General features: G+C 42.0%; 1 non-coding gene across 1 annotated transcript; it reads right to left on the bottom strand.

Moving 5' to 3' along the window:
- Positions 1 to 276: 276 nt before the first annotated feature.
- LOC116536827 lies at positions 277 to 438 on the bottom strand. Its single transcript, XR_004262814.1, has one exon. It is a non-coding gene; the product is annotated as a U1 spliceosomal RNA (small nuclear RNA).
- Between the last annotated feature and the right edge of the window lie 16315 nt (positions 439 to 16753).

Below are 16753 nucleotides of genomic sequence, written 5' to 3'. Positions count from 1 at the left end.
TTAAAAAGATTTGAGCAAGAAATTGAAAGAAGATACCCACTGGTTCTTGTTTTCAGGCTCAAAAGACATTCTGTCATGAAATCCATTATAACCACCACTGCCACCACTACCACTGAGCACCTACTATGTGTGTGTAAGGAATTCTAGCCAGTGCAATATATTCAACAAATAAAATATATGCTAGACACTAAGGTACTGAGGATACAGTAGAATAAAGTCAGACAAGATCTCTCCTTTCTTTCTTTTATTTTTTTTTTAATATATATTTTTTTACCAAGGGAAAGTGCCAATGCAGTCTCCCACTACCACAAATTATGCAGTCGAGTTTCCCACATTTGGGGAAATCACAGGGGTCAGCACATCCGGAGTACAATGGATAAGCCTCGCTCTGGGAAAACCACCTTTGTGATCATGGTATCTCCCCTGCCAGGTTCTTTCTTTCTTTTTTGAGACAGAGTTTCACTCTTGTTGCCCAGGCTGGAGTGCAGTGGCATGATCTCGGCCCACTGCAATCTCCACCTCCCAGGTTCAAGCGATTCTCCTGTCTCAGCCTCCTCCTGAGTAGCTGGGATTACAGGCATCTGCCACCGCACCCAGCTAATTTTATATTTTTAGTAGAGATAGAGTTTCTCCATGTTGGTCAGGTTGGTCTTGAACTCCCAATCTCAGGTGATCTGCCCGCCTCAGCCTCCCAAAGTGCTGGGATTACAGGTGTGAACCACCACGCCCGGCAAGATCTCTGCTTTTGCAGTGCTTTAGTGAATTGTCTTTCATAACGAATTTCTAACTGCCTGCCTTTGAGCAAGTCCTCTTTTGTACTAGGAGATCTAGAGAGCCTGATAATGACAGTGAAGATAACAATGTCAGCTTGCATTTATTGAGCACATACTATATCCCAGGCATTGTTCTAAGTGCTTTGCATGTATTAGCTTACTGAACCTTCAGACAATCCCATGAGGTATGTGCTGATGTTAACTACTCTTTATAGATTAGGAAGCGGAGGGACGGAAGGGTCACATCAGGGTTTCTCAACCTGTTGGCACTATTGACATTTCGGACCCTTTAATTCTTTGTAGTGGGGGACTGTCCTGTGCATTTGAATAATGTTTAGCAGCATCTCTGTTGTCTACCCATGACTAGGTGCCATAATAAGATCCCTCCACCCCAGATGTGACAATCAAAATGTCTGCAGACGTTGCCAAATGTTCCCTGTGGGGCAAAACTACCCCCAGGTTGAGAATCACTGGGTTACATGATTTGCCCAAATTACACAACTAGTGTGTGTCAGAGCTGAGATTCAACCCAGGCGTTCTGGCTCCAGAATGTGAACTATTAACAACACAAAACACTAGATGTAATCGTCTCACTCATGATTAGAATTTTCAGAAGAAGAAATGTGAGAATCTTTGTGAAAAGATGTTTAAAATACATTTGAAAAAGGAACATGAGAATCTAACTTTCTGAAAATGGTGGACATAGCATTAATGTTGAGATTTGACAATTACTAGTATTTTAATGATTCTGTGTGTATCAGTAAGGAGCCAAGCAAGAAACAGAAGACATTCTCTAATTAACATAATTTGAGAAAGTTTTAATAAACTGACTGCTTACAAAGGTGTGGGGCAAGAAGTAGAGAGGCCACAGGGGAGAGTGTAGTCCTGAGTCTTTTAACAGTGGAGAGCCTTTACCATGTATACTGACAATGGGATGAGAAAGAGAAAGAGTTGAAGAGACAGCCTTAAGAACAACACTATCTGGGTGGGTGTGGTGGCTCACGCCTGTAATCCTAGCACTGCTTGAGGCTGAGACGGGGGGATCACCTGAGGTTAAGAGTTTGAGACCAGCCTTACCTACATGATGAAACCCTGTCTCTACTAAAAATACAAAAATTAGTTGGGCATGGTGCTGCATGCCTGTAGTCCCAGCTACTCGGGAGGCTGAGGCAGGAGAATCACTTGAATCTGGGAGGCAGAGGTTGCAGTGAGCCGAGATCACACCACTGCACTCCAGCCTGGACAACAGAGCAAGACTCTGTCTCAAAAATAAACAAACAAACAAATAAATAAATAACACTATCTTCTGTTGCCCAAGGTGACCTTGAAAGAAGAATGCCAGGAGGATGAATACTATAACTTGACTCTTCTTCCTCCCTGGGGTCTTCTGGGGCTGCTCATTGGCTAAACCCCACCGGAAACCAGAGAACAGTGATTCCCACTAATTGCGTGCCATTCAAATCAGCCACCTGGGTAGAGAGTAGGCAGAGAAGGGTAGAAAGAGATATCTGCCACACTGCAATAATTCTTCTCATGGGATTTCATTTCTATTTATTGGCTTTGAGATTTTAATTGTTATTTTATAAACGTTACAGCTTTGTAATTTTCTTGATGAGAAGTCAATTTCATGTAACGCCTTTACCTTGATTTTCTATGACCTCCAATTTGCATAGTTGGTGAACCAGCTTGTGTAGAATTTGAGGGGAGAAAATAAAATTATTGTAATATCTGCTTTGAAAAGATGCTATCAGGATGCATCTGCTACAGAAACATTGGAGTAGTCACTGCCTTTTTCTTTTAATTTTTTAAACTGTAACCAAGACATAAGGTTCACTATTATGTGTTTATGTTGGCAGAGATTCAAATGTGAAAAATCTTTTCTAAGCCATTCTTTGAAAGATTTGGATATTTGCTTCAAACTTTTTGTCATGCCTTCGATTGATTAAACTTTCGTTTTAAAGAGTCGATGGATAGCATGTCTTAATTTGTGGTCTTTCCACAGGCCTTTTTTTTTTTTTTAATTTATTATTTTTTTATAAAAACAGGGTTTCACCATGTTGGTCAGGCTGGTCTTGAACTCCCAACCTCAGGTGATACACCCGCCTTGGCCTCCAAAGTGCTTGGATTACAGGCGTGGGCCACCATGCCCAGCCTTTCCACAGGTCTTTTAAAGATCACACCTACACAACAACAAAAATGGCCCGTCAATTCAGTGAGATCAAATCAATTAATGGAATTTAAAAAAAAAACAAAACACCACTAAAGAGGTTTTTGTTTTGTTTTGTTTTTGTTTTTTAATGTGGCACCCTGTGTGTGAAAAACAATTCTTTCTTGGGTTGACCATAATTTTTATTTTTCTCACAGTGGATTTTGGCACTGTTTGGCACAGCTTGGCTGAGTCTCCTTCTAGCCCACCCTTGAGTGTTTCTGTCTTCTTCTCCGTCCCTTCTGTTGTGTTCCTTGTACGCTGTGAGTTCCAGCACTTGCCTTGAACTGTATGTTCTAGAAACATCGAATCTTGGAGTTGAAAGTGCTGTGAGTAGCCACATAGTTCATTCTGCCTCCCAGTGGGTTCCCTCTTGTGTAATATCTCTGACAGATGGCCACCCAGCCTGTGTTTGAGCATCATCTAGGACAGGGAACCCTCTACTTGGCAAGGCAGCCTGTTCCACTGTGGGCGAGCTCATACTGCTAAGCCGGTCATATTGCCATTGAGCTGAAACTTGCTTTCTTCTAATTTTTTTTGTTGTTGTTGAGACAGAGTCTTGCTCTGTCACCCAGGCTAGAGTGCAGGGGCATGATCTCAGCTCATTACAACTTTTGCCTCCTGAGTTCAAGCGATTCTCCGGCCTCAGCCTCCTGAGTAGCTGGGATTACAGGCACATGCCATGATGCCCAGCTAATTTTTTTGTATTTTTAGTAGAGATGGGGCTTTGCCACGTTGGCCAGGCTGGTCTGGAACTCCTGATCTCAAGTGATCCGCCTGCCTTGGCCTCCCAAAGTGCTGGGATTACAGGCATGAGTCACCAAGCCTGGCCGCTTTCTTCTAATTTTCATACATTCGGGAGAGGCAGTAGAGGGTAGTGATCAACATTCTGGTTCTGATCCGGACTGCCTTTGTTCATGTTGCTGTTCTCTCACTTACCATCTGTGTGCTCTTGTGCAAGTTATTTAACCTTCTAAGCCAGTTTGTTCCTCTGTAAAATGGGGATAACGGTAGCTTTGCATTATGTCAACTTAGCTAAATTGGAGCGAAGACTTCCAGAATTCCCTTCCTTGTTTGATCTGGGTTAGAGTTGACCACAGGGGAAACTGGAAGGCAAAAGTAAGGCAGGAAGTGGGGTATCGGGCCGCTGCTGCTGTAGTTTCCCTACATCAGCACAGACCTGGTTCGCATTATTCATGTAGGGCACCAACTTGGCCTCCATCTCTTCTAGACCCAGACGGCTCTTCTTCAGCATCTCTGGATCCTGGACCAACTCTGTATGAAGTTCTGTGAAGTGTGCCAACTCTTCTACAGGTCACTGGCATCTTTAAAGTCAGAGGCTTAGGGATAGTGAGAGATTGACTAAGATTTCAGTGTGATACCAATGTGACCAATGTAAGTTATGATGAGAGACAGATGAGAGTTTCAGCTCTTTCTTGCTCTTTTCCACTTTAAATCCATTTTCCCTTCCCAACTCCTGGAGATGCTGACATCAGGTCCAAAACCAGATGCAGAAGAAAGAGCTGCCGGGCGCGGTGGCTCACGCCTGTAATCCCAGAACTTTGGGAAGTCAAGGTGGGTGGATCACGAGGTCAGGAGGTCGAGACCAGCCTGACAAACATGCTGAAACCCCGTCTCTTCTAAAAATACAAAAATTAGCCAGGTGTGGTGGTGCACGTCTGTAATTCCAGCTACTCAAGAGGCTGAGGCAGGAGAATCTCTTGAACTCGGGAGACGGAGGTTGCAGTGAGCCAAACACCCGCCCCTGCCCTCCAACCTGGGTGAAAGAGCAGGACTCTGTCTAAAAAAAAAAAAAAAAAAAAAAAAAGGAAGCAAGAGCTATACATAAACTATGCAGCTCTCAATATTTGTAAGGTCTAATCCTTAAGCTAATTTTTTTTTTTTTTTTTTTTGAGATGAAGTTTCACTCTTGTTGTCCAAGCTGAAGTGCAATCGCGTGACCTCGGCTCACTGCAACCTCTGCCTCCAAGTTCAAGCAATTCTCCTGCCTCAGCCTTTCGAGTAGCTGGGATTACAGGCGCCTGCCACCACGTCCAGTTAATTTTTTGTATTTTTAGTACAGATGGGGTTTTGCCATGTTGACCAGGTTGGTCTTGAACTCCAGACCTCAGGTGATCTGCCTGCCTCAGCCTCCCAAAGTGCTGGGATTACAGAAGTGAGACACCATGTCCGGCTGCTAAATCTCTTATTTAACTCACAGAGGCTCTGCTTCTCTGATCAAACCCCAATGACCAGTACATTGTGATGAATGAATGAAATGATCCATGTAAAGCACTCATTACAGTGCCTGGAATGAAGTTAAGTACCCAGCATCCGTGGACCTGTATTGTCATAGTCCCCATCTTCATGGGATTAGCAGCTCCATTCTCCAGGGCATTACAGAATGCATTTGGCTCCTCTTCCACCTGACAGTGAATCCACATATTTAAATTCTTTTTTTTTTTCTGAGACAGAGTCTCCTTGTGTCACCCAGGCTGGAGTGCAGTGGTGTGATCTCTTTTCACTTCAACCTCCACATCCCAGGTTCAAGCGATTCTCCTGCCTCAGCCTCCTGAGTAGCTGGGAGCACAGGTCCCTGCCACCATGCTCAGCTAATTTTTCTTTTTTGGTATTTTTAGTAGGGATGGGTTTCCATCATGTTGGCCAGGCTGGTCTCAAACTCCTGACCTCAAGTGACCTGCCGACCTCAAGTGACCTGCCCACCTCAGCATCCCAAAGTGCTGGGATTACAGGCGCCAGCTACCATGTCCAGCCTAAATCCATATTTTTAAAGGCTTTTAAATATAGAATGATCTGTCAAGTGAAACCTTATGAGGGATACTGGACTAAGTGATTGGAACATATTATCTCATTTAATCATCTTCACGAACACTCTAGGAATTTTCCAGATGAGGATACTGAAGCTCATCCCAAGGTGACATAACAGAATGTATGTCAATCGAAGTTTGTTAATGACCCAGGGGTCTCTTGGACTACCTATAGTTAGTTGAGTTTTGTAGTAATATGCAATTTCTTTTTTTTTCTTTTGAGACAGAGGCTGCAGTGCAGTGGCGTGATCTTGGCTCACTGCAACCTCCACCTCCTGGGTTCAAGAAATTCTCCTGCCTCAGTCTCCTGAGTAGCTGGGACTACAGGCATGTGTCACCACGCCTGGATAATTTTTGATATTTTTAGTAGAGACGGGGTTTCACCATGTTACCCAGGCTGGTCTCGAACTCCTGACCTCATGATCCACCTGCCTCAGCCTCCCAAAGTCCTGGGATTACAGGCGTGAGCGACCGCATCTGGCCAGTAATATGCAATTTCTAACTTGCATATTTAGTTTTTCTTAAAGTGTTAAACACAATTTATGAATATTATTAGTTATGCTATTTATAAATCTGGTAATTGTTGTATAAAATAAGAGCAATTACTTTCATTTGTTCTTTGATAATAGTAAACGCAATTCAAACAGATTAAAATCACTTTAAATAATTAATCCCATTTATAAACTTATTTAATTCCCTTTTTAAACTACACTCATAAATTTAATATATTAGAACTTTTCAAGCCCTTCAAATTCCTGACAAGGCATAAGTATAATCCTAACAAACAAAATTCTACCAGTTAGTTAAATTACTCTAGATGATAAATTAAGCCTATAAATTTGTTGAATCTTGAGCTCTCATAAACATTTCAATATTGTTGATATATTTATGAAAATCTCTTTTGGGAGGCCGAGGCGGGTGGATCACTTGAGGTCAGGAGTTCGAAACCAGCCTGTCCAACATGGTGAAACCCCATCTCTACTTAAAATACAAAATTAGCCAGGCATGGTGGTGCATGCCTGTAATCCCAGCTACTTGGGAGGCTGAGGCAGGAGAATCGCTTGAAGCCGGGAGGCGAAGGTTGTAGTGAGCCAAGATTGTGCTACTGCACTCCAGCCTGGGCAACAAGAGCAAAACTCCATCTCAAAAAAAAAAAAAAAAAAGAAGAAAAGAAAATCTCTTATACTTTTCGATGTGAAATAAGTCTAAATCAATTGCTCAAGGCTAATCTAACACATTTCTTAAAATGCTAGATTCTCTTAAACATACAAAGAAATTGTTTTTAGTTTATACAAAGCATTATCACTATGGCTATTTACTTCATCATATCATTCTAAATTCTCCCCAAGGTTGAAAAGTCACTTACTCAAATAAAGGTGGTAGATTTATTATATCAGGTAAATTGAGCTGAAGTCAGAAGGTGGCTTTCCCCCTCAGGATGTGTTTGTATAGTTAGACCAAGACCCAGACATAGGATTTAAGAACCTCATATTTTCTGAATGATTCTACCTTAGTCACAGGGTATACAGGGAACCCCCCATCTTTTTTTTTTTTTAATGAATGGTCATAGCAGCTTTCTTTGTAATAGCCCAAAACTGAATACAAACCAAATGTCCATCAACAGATCAACAGACAAATTGTAATATATTCATACAATAGAATATTACTCAGCAATAAAAAAGAAAGAACTACTGATACACACGGCAATAGGGATGGATCTCAAAATCATTATGCTACATGGAAAAGACCAAGCCAAAAAGAATCCACACCGTATAATTCCTTTTATATTAAATTCTAAACAATGCAAGCTAATCCGTAGTGACAGAAAGCAGACGGGGGTTCAAGGAGAAGAGGGAGAGACCACCATGGGGGGATAGACATGTTCATTACCTTGAGGGCAGACATGAATTTAGGGGACTATACATATATCAAAACTTACACTTTTTTTTTTGAGATGGAGTTTTGCTCTGTTACCCAGGCTGGAGTGAAGTGGCGCAATCTCGGTTCACTGCAACCACCGCCCTCCAGGTTCAAGCAGTTTTCCTGCCTCAGCCTCCCGAGTAGCTGGAGCTATAAGCATGTGCCGCCACACCCGGCTAATTTTTATATTTTTATTAGAGATGGATTTTAGCCATGTTGGCCAGGGTGGTCTCGAACTCCGGATCTCAGGAGATCCACCCGCCTCGGCCTCTCAAAGTGGTAGGATTACAGGCGTAAGCCATCGCGCCCGGCCTTAAAACTTATACTTTAAATAGAGGCAATTTATTGTTATGACAATAAACTTGGTTTTAAAAAACTAATGAACCACCTCTTATTTTTCTTACAAAATTAGTCACAATAATTTTATTTATAGCAAATAAATAAAATTGTTATTTTTTTTGAGATGGAGTTTCACTCATGTTACCCAGGCTGGAGTGCAATGGCGCGATCTCGGCTCACTGCAACCTCCGCCTCCTGGGTTCAAGCAATTCTCCTGCCTCAGCCTCCTGAGTAGCTGGGATTACAGGTAGGTATTTGCCACCATGCCCTGATAAGTTTTTTTTTAATTTTTAGTAGAGACAGGGTTTCACCATGTTGGCCAGGCTGGTCTCGAACTCCTGTCTTCAGGTGATCTCCTGCCTCGGCCTGTAATCTCAAAATACTGGTATCACAGGTGTGAGCCACCATGCCCAGCCAATATGGTGTTTTATGACTGCTCTCAAGTCTTGTTTTTTTGTTTTGTTTTGTTTTTTGAGATGGAGTCTCACTCTGTCACCCAGGCTGGAGTGCAGTGGTGCAATCTTGGCTCACTGCAACCTCCACCTCCCTGGTTCAAGCAATTCCCCTGCCTCAGCCTCCAGAGTAGCTGGTATGACAGGAACATGCCACCATGCCCAGCTATTTTTTTCGGTATTTTTAGTAGAGACGGTGTTTCATCATGTTGACCAGACTGGTCTTGAATTCCTGATCTCAGGCCATCTGCCCAGCTCGGCCTCCTAAAGTGTTGGGATTACAGGAGCACACCAACACGCCCAGCTAATTTTTGTATTTTTAGTAGAGATGGGGATTCCACCATGTTGGCTAGGATGGTCTCGGCCGATGTGGTCCTTCTGAGCTTTATTCTTCCTAACCCTATGATTTTAAAATGTCTTCATATCTTCATTTGAATTGTCAGTAAAAATGCTGAAGAGAACTGAGCAAGGATAAATATGACATTAGAGATTCCCAATTTAGTTGGTGTTAATTCATTACTTAAAACTCATTTAGGCTGGGCGTGGCGGCTAATGCCTATAATCCCAACATTTTGGGAAGCCGAGGTGGGCAGATCACTTGAGGTCAGGAGTTCGAGACTAGCCAGGCCAATATGGTGAAATCCCATCTTTACTAAAAATACAAAAATTAGCCAGGCATGGTGGTGAGAACCTGTAATCCCAGCTAGTCAGAAGGCTGAGGCACAAGAATCACTTGATCCAGGGAGGCGGAGGTTGCAGTGAGCCAAGATCGGGCCAGTGCACTCCAGCCTGGACAACAGAGCTAGACTCTGTCTCAAAACAAACAAACCAAAAAAACCCTGTTAGTATCATTATCTAATCAATTATAAATTTACCTAATTCTTCTTGAATGCCATTCATATTTCTACACTTTGTCCATGATATCATAAGACTGTCAAATGTCTTATTGTCAAGACACTTTGGCTGGGCACGGTGGCTCATACCTGTAATCCCAGCACTTTGGGTGGCTGAGGTGGGCAGATCACCTGAGTTCAGGAAATCGTGACCAGCCTGGCCAACATGGTGAAGCCCTGTCTCTACTAAAAAGACAAAAATTAGCCGGGCGTGGTGGAGGGTGCCTATAATCCCAGCTACTCGGGAAGTTGAGGCTGGAGAATTGCTTGAGGCGGAGGTTGCAGTGAGCTGAGAATGTGACATTGCACTCCAGCCTGGGGTACAAGAGAGAAACTCTGTCTCAAGAAAGAAAAGAAAGAGAGAGAGAGAGAGAGAGAGAAAGACACCTTACTTCTAGTACCTAATACAGTGCTAGACAGAATCTGGCATGTAGCAGGTATTCAGCCAAGAGTTAAATTAATGGACATCTCACAGCATTTCAGGACCACAAAGTGTATTCTGTGACATTTTATTCATCCTCCATTTCCACATATTTACCTCTAAGATCACTTAAAGTATATCTGCTAAGCACTGGTTGGTAAGATAAGAGCAAAAGGTGACAGCTATATTACCATTAAGAGTAAAGAAGGCCAGGTGCAGTGACTCGTGCCTGTAACCCCAGAACTTTGGGGAGGCTGAGGAGGGAGGATCGCTTTAGCCTAGGAGTTTTGAGACCAATCTAGGTAACATAGTGAGACCCTGTCTCTACAAAAAAATTAAAAAATTAGTCAGATATGGTGGCATGCACCTATAGTCCCAGCTGCCCAGGAGGCTGAGGCGGGAGGATTGTTTAATCCTGGGAGAGTGAGGCTGCAGCCTGGAACCTGGGCAACAGAAAGAGGCCTTGTCTCAAAAAATAAAAATAAAATAAAAGTACAGAGGTCTGCAATATATAGTACAGTCATGGATTTCAATTAACCACAGCTCTTTCACACATACTGTTCACCGAGATGGTCTTGAAAAGAATCAAATATTGGTTTGTTTTGAGTATATTACGATTCTTTTTTCCCTGCCAGTTTGCTGAGTTTGGAAAACAAAAGGAGTTTCACTTTCAAGTCCAATGAGTTCACTATATTGGTTTTTAAAATTTTGTTTTTGTGACCGGGCACGGTGGCTCACGTCCATAATCCCAGCACTTTGGGAGGCCAAGGTGGGTGGATCGCCTGAGATCATGAGTTCGAGACCAGCCTGGCCAACATGGCAAAACTCTGTCTCTACTAAAAATACACAAAAATTAGCCAGGTGTGGTGGCGGTCACCTGTAATCTCAGCTACTTGGGAGGCGGAGGTTGCAGTGAGCAGAGATTGCGCCATTGCATTCTAGCCTGGGCGACAGAATGGGGCTCTGTCTCAAAAAAAAAAAAAAACTGTTTTTGTTTGATTTATTGCTTTTGCTCGTTAGTAAATTAGTTTAGTTCATTTTAATTTTGGTTCTCAGCTTATGCCAACATAAGTTTCATGTGAATTATTTTTAATTTCAAGATTTCTTCTGTGTACTTGAGGATGTCACAATTCTTCCATTTGATGTTTGACTTAAAAATTCAAGTAAAGTTTAATACAAAAAGGAAACAACTATCAGTGGGAGTGAAATTTGATTCTTAAAAATATCAATTGCTAAAAAATAATTGTATTTTTTCTTGTCTGTTTTGAATTTTCTTTTATTACATTGTGCCTTTAATCAGCCAAATGAACATTAAGTTGTATTTGGGTAGCAGTTTCTCAGTGTGTGGTGATGTCGTGGGGGAAGTTGAATTAGTAGCATTTAAATTAGGACAGTTTGTTTGGTTTTGTTTTTTATTGCGTGAGACTGTCTGAAATTGCAGCACTTTAGCATACATAGCCTCTAGGTACTAATTGCCATAAGCAACTCTCAGACATTATGACAACCCAAAACATTCCCGTCTATAACACATGTCCAAGTGTTCACTAGGTGGGGGCCCACCTGTTGAGGGCCATTGAGTAATAAATTCACCTGGTATTCACAATACCTAAATATTCTAATTTCAACTCTGCCGCTAGCTATAAGATGTGATCTGCCAGGCTCGGTACCTGTCATCTTAGCTCTTTGGGAGGCCGAAGTGGGCGCATCACTTGTGGTCAGGAGTTTGAGACCAGTCTGGCTAACAAGGTGAAACCCCCTCTCTACTAAAAATACAAAACTTAGCCAGGTGTGGTGGCGGGTGCCTGTAATCCCAGCTACTCAAGGGGGCTGAGGCAGGAGAATCGCTTGAACCCAGGAGGTGGAGGTCACAGTGAGCCAAGACTGCACCACTGCACTCCAACCTGGGTAACAGAGTAAGACTCTGTCTCAAAAAAAAAAAAAAAAAAAAAAAGATTTGATCTTCCAGTGTCTATATTTCTGTCTATTACAATTATGTGGTTGAATAATACCCTGGGGCACCAGGGCTATATATGACTTACTGGAGTCTGGGGAGCAGTTCACTTGAACCTTTTTACATACATAGGTTTTGCCTAATTTAGTAAAATTTTCTTCAGAGTTGAAAGAAGACAAACAAAAATAATAAATTTTCTTTTAATTATTTGGTACTCAGGAATTAATAGGCCACCATCACCACCACTCCTGTCACTAGGTTGCTGTTAGATGGGAGTATCACTTGAAAGTTATTAATGAAATTGAATACAGATTATTATATCATTATGAGTTGATCACCTTTCATTTTCTTTTTTGTTTGTTTGTTTTGTTTTGTTTGAGATAGAGTCTCTGTCGCCCAGGCTGAAGTGCAATGCTGCAGTCTTGGCTCTCTGTGACCTCCGCCTCCTGGGTCCAAGCGATTCTCCTGCCTCAGCCCCCTGGAGTAGCTGGGACTACAGGCACCCATCACCATACCCGGCTAATTTTTGTATTTTCAGTAGAGACGGGGTTTCACCATGTTGGCCACGCTGATGGTCTCAAACTCCTGACCTTGTGATCCGACTGCTTCGGCTCCCAAAGTGTTGGGATTACAGGCGTGAGCCACCCACTGTGCCCGGTCTGATCACCATTAATTTTCTTAAAGTTCCATTATGAAATTGGGGTATTATGTGGGTTGAATAACAAAAAGGAAACAAATATGAATGAAGCTACCTTTGTAAGTCAATGTTGTTTTCAGTGAGTTGTCCATGGGGCCTCCACACATAAGGATACGTTTTATTCTCATTATTTATTATGAGTATTTCAAAAATAGAGCAAAATTAGTCCCAGCTACTCAGGAGGCTGAGGCAGGAGGCCCACTTGAGCCCAGAAATTCAAGGCTGCCTGCAGTGTGCTATACAGTCTTCGAATAGCCACTGTACACCAGCCTGGGCCACATAGTAAAACTTCATCTTTTAAAAAAAAAAAAAAAAAGCAAAGCAGAAAAGCAGAAAGAACAGGAAATTGAACATCCTTGTACTTGCCAACTAGTTTGAAAAATCATTAACTTTTTGCCATATTTGCTTCATTTCTGTACTGTTTTAAAGTACAAATATCGTGATGCTTAACTCCTAAAAACTTTAACATTAATTTCTGTCTTAGTTCACCAGGCATGGTGGTGCACACCTGTAATCCCAGCTACTTGGGAGGCTGAGGCAGGAGAATTGCTTGAACGCGGGAGGTGGAGTTTGCAGTGAGTTGAGATCGTGCCACTGCACTCCAGCCTGGGTAACAGAGGGAGACTAAAAAAAAAAATTTATTTTTCTTAGTTCCTTTGCACTGCTCTAGCAAAATACTATAGATTGTGTGACTTATACACAACAGAAATTTATTTCTCACAGTTCTGGAGGCTGTGAGATCAAGAAGATCAAGATCAAGAAGATTCAGTGAGGGCCTTCTTCCTATTTCATAGAGAGCCATCTCTTTGCTGTGTCTTCACATGGTAGAAGGGAAAGGGAGCTCTGTGGAGCCTCTTATAAAGGTACTAATCCTTTATAGTGTGGAGTATTCATGGCCAAATCACCTCCCAAAAACCTCACTTCCTCACACCGTCACACTGGGGTTTAAGATTTCAACATATGGCCAGGTGCGGTGGCTCACGCCTGTAATCCCAGCACTTTGAGAGGCCGAGGTGGGTGGATCACGAGGTCAGGAGTTCGAGACCAGCCTGACTAATATGGTGCAACCCCGTCTTGACTAAAAGTACAAAAATTAGCTGTGTGTGGTGGTGCACACCTGTAATCCCAGCTACTCAGAAGGCTGAGGCAGAAGAATTGCTTGAACCCGGGAGGCAGAGGTTGCAGTGAGCCGAGATTGTGCCACTGCACTTCAACCTGGGTGACAGAGTGACACTCCATCTCAAAAAAAGATTTCAACATATAAATTTCGGGGAGACACAAACATTCAGACCATAGCAATCTCTAAATAAATAACTTTCTCCTATGTATCCACAACAATACTGTAAATGTAAGAAAATGAGCAATAATTTCTTACTATTCTCTAATACCTGTTTTCTTTGCAAATGTCTCCAATTGCTTAAAAATTGCCTTTTATAGCTACTTTTTTTTTTTTTTACAGTAAGAATTCAGTCAAGGATCATTGACTGTCTTTTGTATATATTTCTTCAGCATTTTAAAATTTAGACCTTTTTTCTTATTTGATGACATTGACTTTTGGAAGAGAATGATCAAATATTTTGTAGCATGTCTCAGATTCTAACTTTGTATAATTATTTCTGTCATAACACTCAGATTGTTTCTCTTCTTGCAATTAATTTGTAAAGAGGAAGTTAGATCTAAAAGCTTGATTGAGAATACTATGTAGCCAGGCGTGGTGGCTCACTCCTGTAATCCCAGCACTTTGAGAGGCCCAGGAGGGCGGATCACCTGGTGTCGAGAGTTTGAGACCAGCCTGACCAACATGGAGAAACCCCATCTCTACTAAAAATACAAAATTAGCTGGGTGTGGTGGCGCATGCCTGTAATCCCAGCAACTCGGGAGGCTGAGGCAGGAGAATCGCTTGAAGCCGGGAGGCGAAGGTTGCAGTGAGCTGAGATCGAGCCATTGCATTCCAGCCTGGGCAACAAGAACAAAACACTGTCACAAAAAAAAAAAAAGAATAGTATATAGTGATGTATGCTTTATATATATCACATCAGGAGGCACTTTTTTGGGGGGTTATTTTTGAGATGGAGTTTTGCTCTTACTGCCCAAGCTGGAGTGCAACAGCACAATCTCAGCTCACTGCAACCTCCACCTCCCAGGTTCAAGCGATTCTCCTGCCTCAGCCTCCCAAGTAGCTGGGATTACAGGTGCGTGCCACAACTCCCGGCTAACCTTTTTATTTAGTAGAGACAGGGTTTCATCATGTCGATCAGGCCGGTCTCAAACTCCTGACCTCAGGTGATTCACTTACCTCAGCCTCCCAAAGTGCTGGGATTATAGGTGTGAGCCACTGCACCTGACCAGGAGGTACATTTCTAAAATGTGTCTATTACTGGTGATGCCAGCTTTGTTCACTGAATTAAGGTGTTTTTTGCTTGTTAAAGGACAATTTTTGAAAAGGGTAATCCTTAGCAATCTTAGCTGAGAAAAAAAAAGGGTAAGCTCAGGGCTCTCAAACAAATGCAAAATAAACATGTGTCAAAGATGTTATTTAGCTCATTAATTAGTGAGGAAACCAGTAAGATCTTACAATTGGTTTAAAGGAAAATCCAAAGAGCAGATACATAGACAGGCTGAAGGAAAGTTAAAATGAATTTGCTCAAATTGATCAATATCCATAGAGCAATAATCAACTGTGTCTCTACTAGACAATTTCCAGTTTTCTAAGGACATGAGTCATTTGCATTGTTCTCAATATTCTACAACTTACAGGCTTGAAAAATAGCTCAAAAATAATGAAAGGCCCAGAGACCCAATGGAATGAAATGACCTAGACAACACCTATTTTCCATTGAAGAATAGAATCTTTGATCCATTTCAAAGTCTTTCAGGATTTTTCCCTACACCCTAAATATTTTTATTACAACATTGACAGTTTTTACTTTTCAATCAGGGAGTTATCTGTGGAGTCATACTTAGTGCCATGGGAACATCCAGTTTTCCATGATGTAGGGAAGAAGTAATGGGTTTTGTATAGTAGTTTTAACACTCATTGATAAATTTTGTCTGAATCAATTATTTCACTGAGGTTAGCAAAATGGGGATTGTTCCAATATTTTTTGAGGGGGGGATGGAGTTTTACTCTGTTGCCCAGGCTGGAGTGCAGTGGCATGATTTCAGCTCACTGCAACCTCCCCATCCCGGGTTCAAGCAATTCTTGTGCCTCAGTCTCCCAAGTAGCTGGGATTATAGGCACCTGCCACCATGCCTGGCTAATTTTTGTGTTTTTAGTAGAGATGGGGGTTTCACCATGTTGACCAGGCTGGTCTTGAACTCCTGACTTCAAGTGATCCGCCTGTCTTGACTTCCCAAAGTGCTGGGATTACAGGTATGAGCTACCACGCCCAGCCTGGGGATTGTTCCAATTTTATCATTTCTTCTCCATTTATTAGCAGGCAGTCTTCAGAAAAGAAGAGCTTCCTTTACAGCTAAGACCATTTTATTAAGCATGAAATATGGTTACTATTGAGAAGGCAAAAAAGTGCTTAGATCGTCTACTTTAATAACCAATTTTCAGAATTAAGAGTATGTATAATAATTAATTCTCATGTTGAAAAATAAGATTTGGTGTGGTTTTGGGCTTTTAGTGTATTTTTTTCTTATTTCATGTGCTTTACTCAATTATATTCATTATTTTTTATGCTCAAATCATCACAAATTTAATCAGTGGGAGCCTCTTCAATCTAGTCCATTTATCTTTTCAATATGCCTTCATTAATCTTTTTTCTTTTTAAATGAAAACCTCTTTTCTGAAGCCTCCATTAATATCTGAGGATCTCCTTGCTTCTGGAAAAAAAATGTACCAGAATTGTTGAAAAGAAAGAAAGAGAGAGAGAGAGAGAGAGAGAGAGAGAGAAAGAGTGAGAGATTTTAAAAAGCCAGTATCAGAGATTAAGGAGTGTTCATCACCATAGCGCCTAAAAACATCTGTGATAACATAGACATCCTGGCTAGTTAGGCCAGGTGTGCTGGCTCACACCTATAATCCCAAGCACTTTGGGAGGCTGAGGCAGGAGGACCACTTGACCAGGAGTTCGAGAGACCAGCCTGGTCATCATAGGGTCACCTTGTCTCTACAAAAAAATAAACAAAATTAGCCAGAGGTGGTGGCTTGTGCCTGTAGTCCCAGCTACTCTGGAGGCTGGGGCAGGAGAATCACTTGAGTCCATGAAGCAGAGGCTGCAGTGAGCCAAGACCACGCCACTGCGCTCCAGCCTGGGTGACAGA

Source organism: Sapajus apella, unplaced genomic scaffold (genome assembly GCF_009761245.1).
Source record: "Sapajus apella isolate SASKATOON/1434 unplaced genomic scaffold, GSC_monkey_1.0 scaffold103, whole genome shotgun sequence".
NCBI classification, from domain to species: Eukaryota; Metazoa; Chordata; class Mammalia; order Primates; family Cebidae; genus Sapajus; species Sapajus apella.
This window is presented reverse-complemented; position numbering and strand designations above follow the sequence as displayed.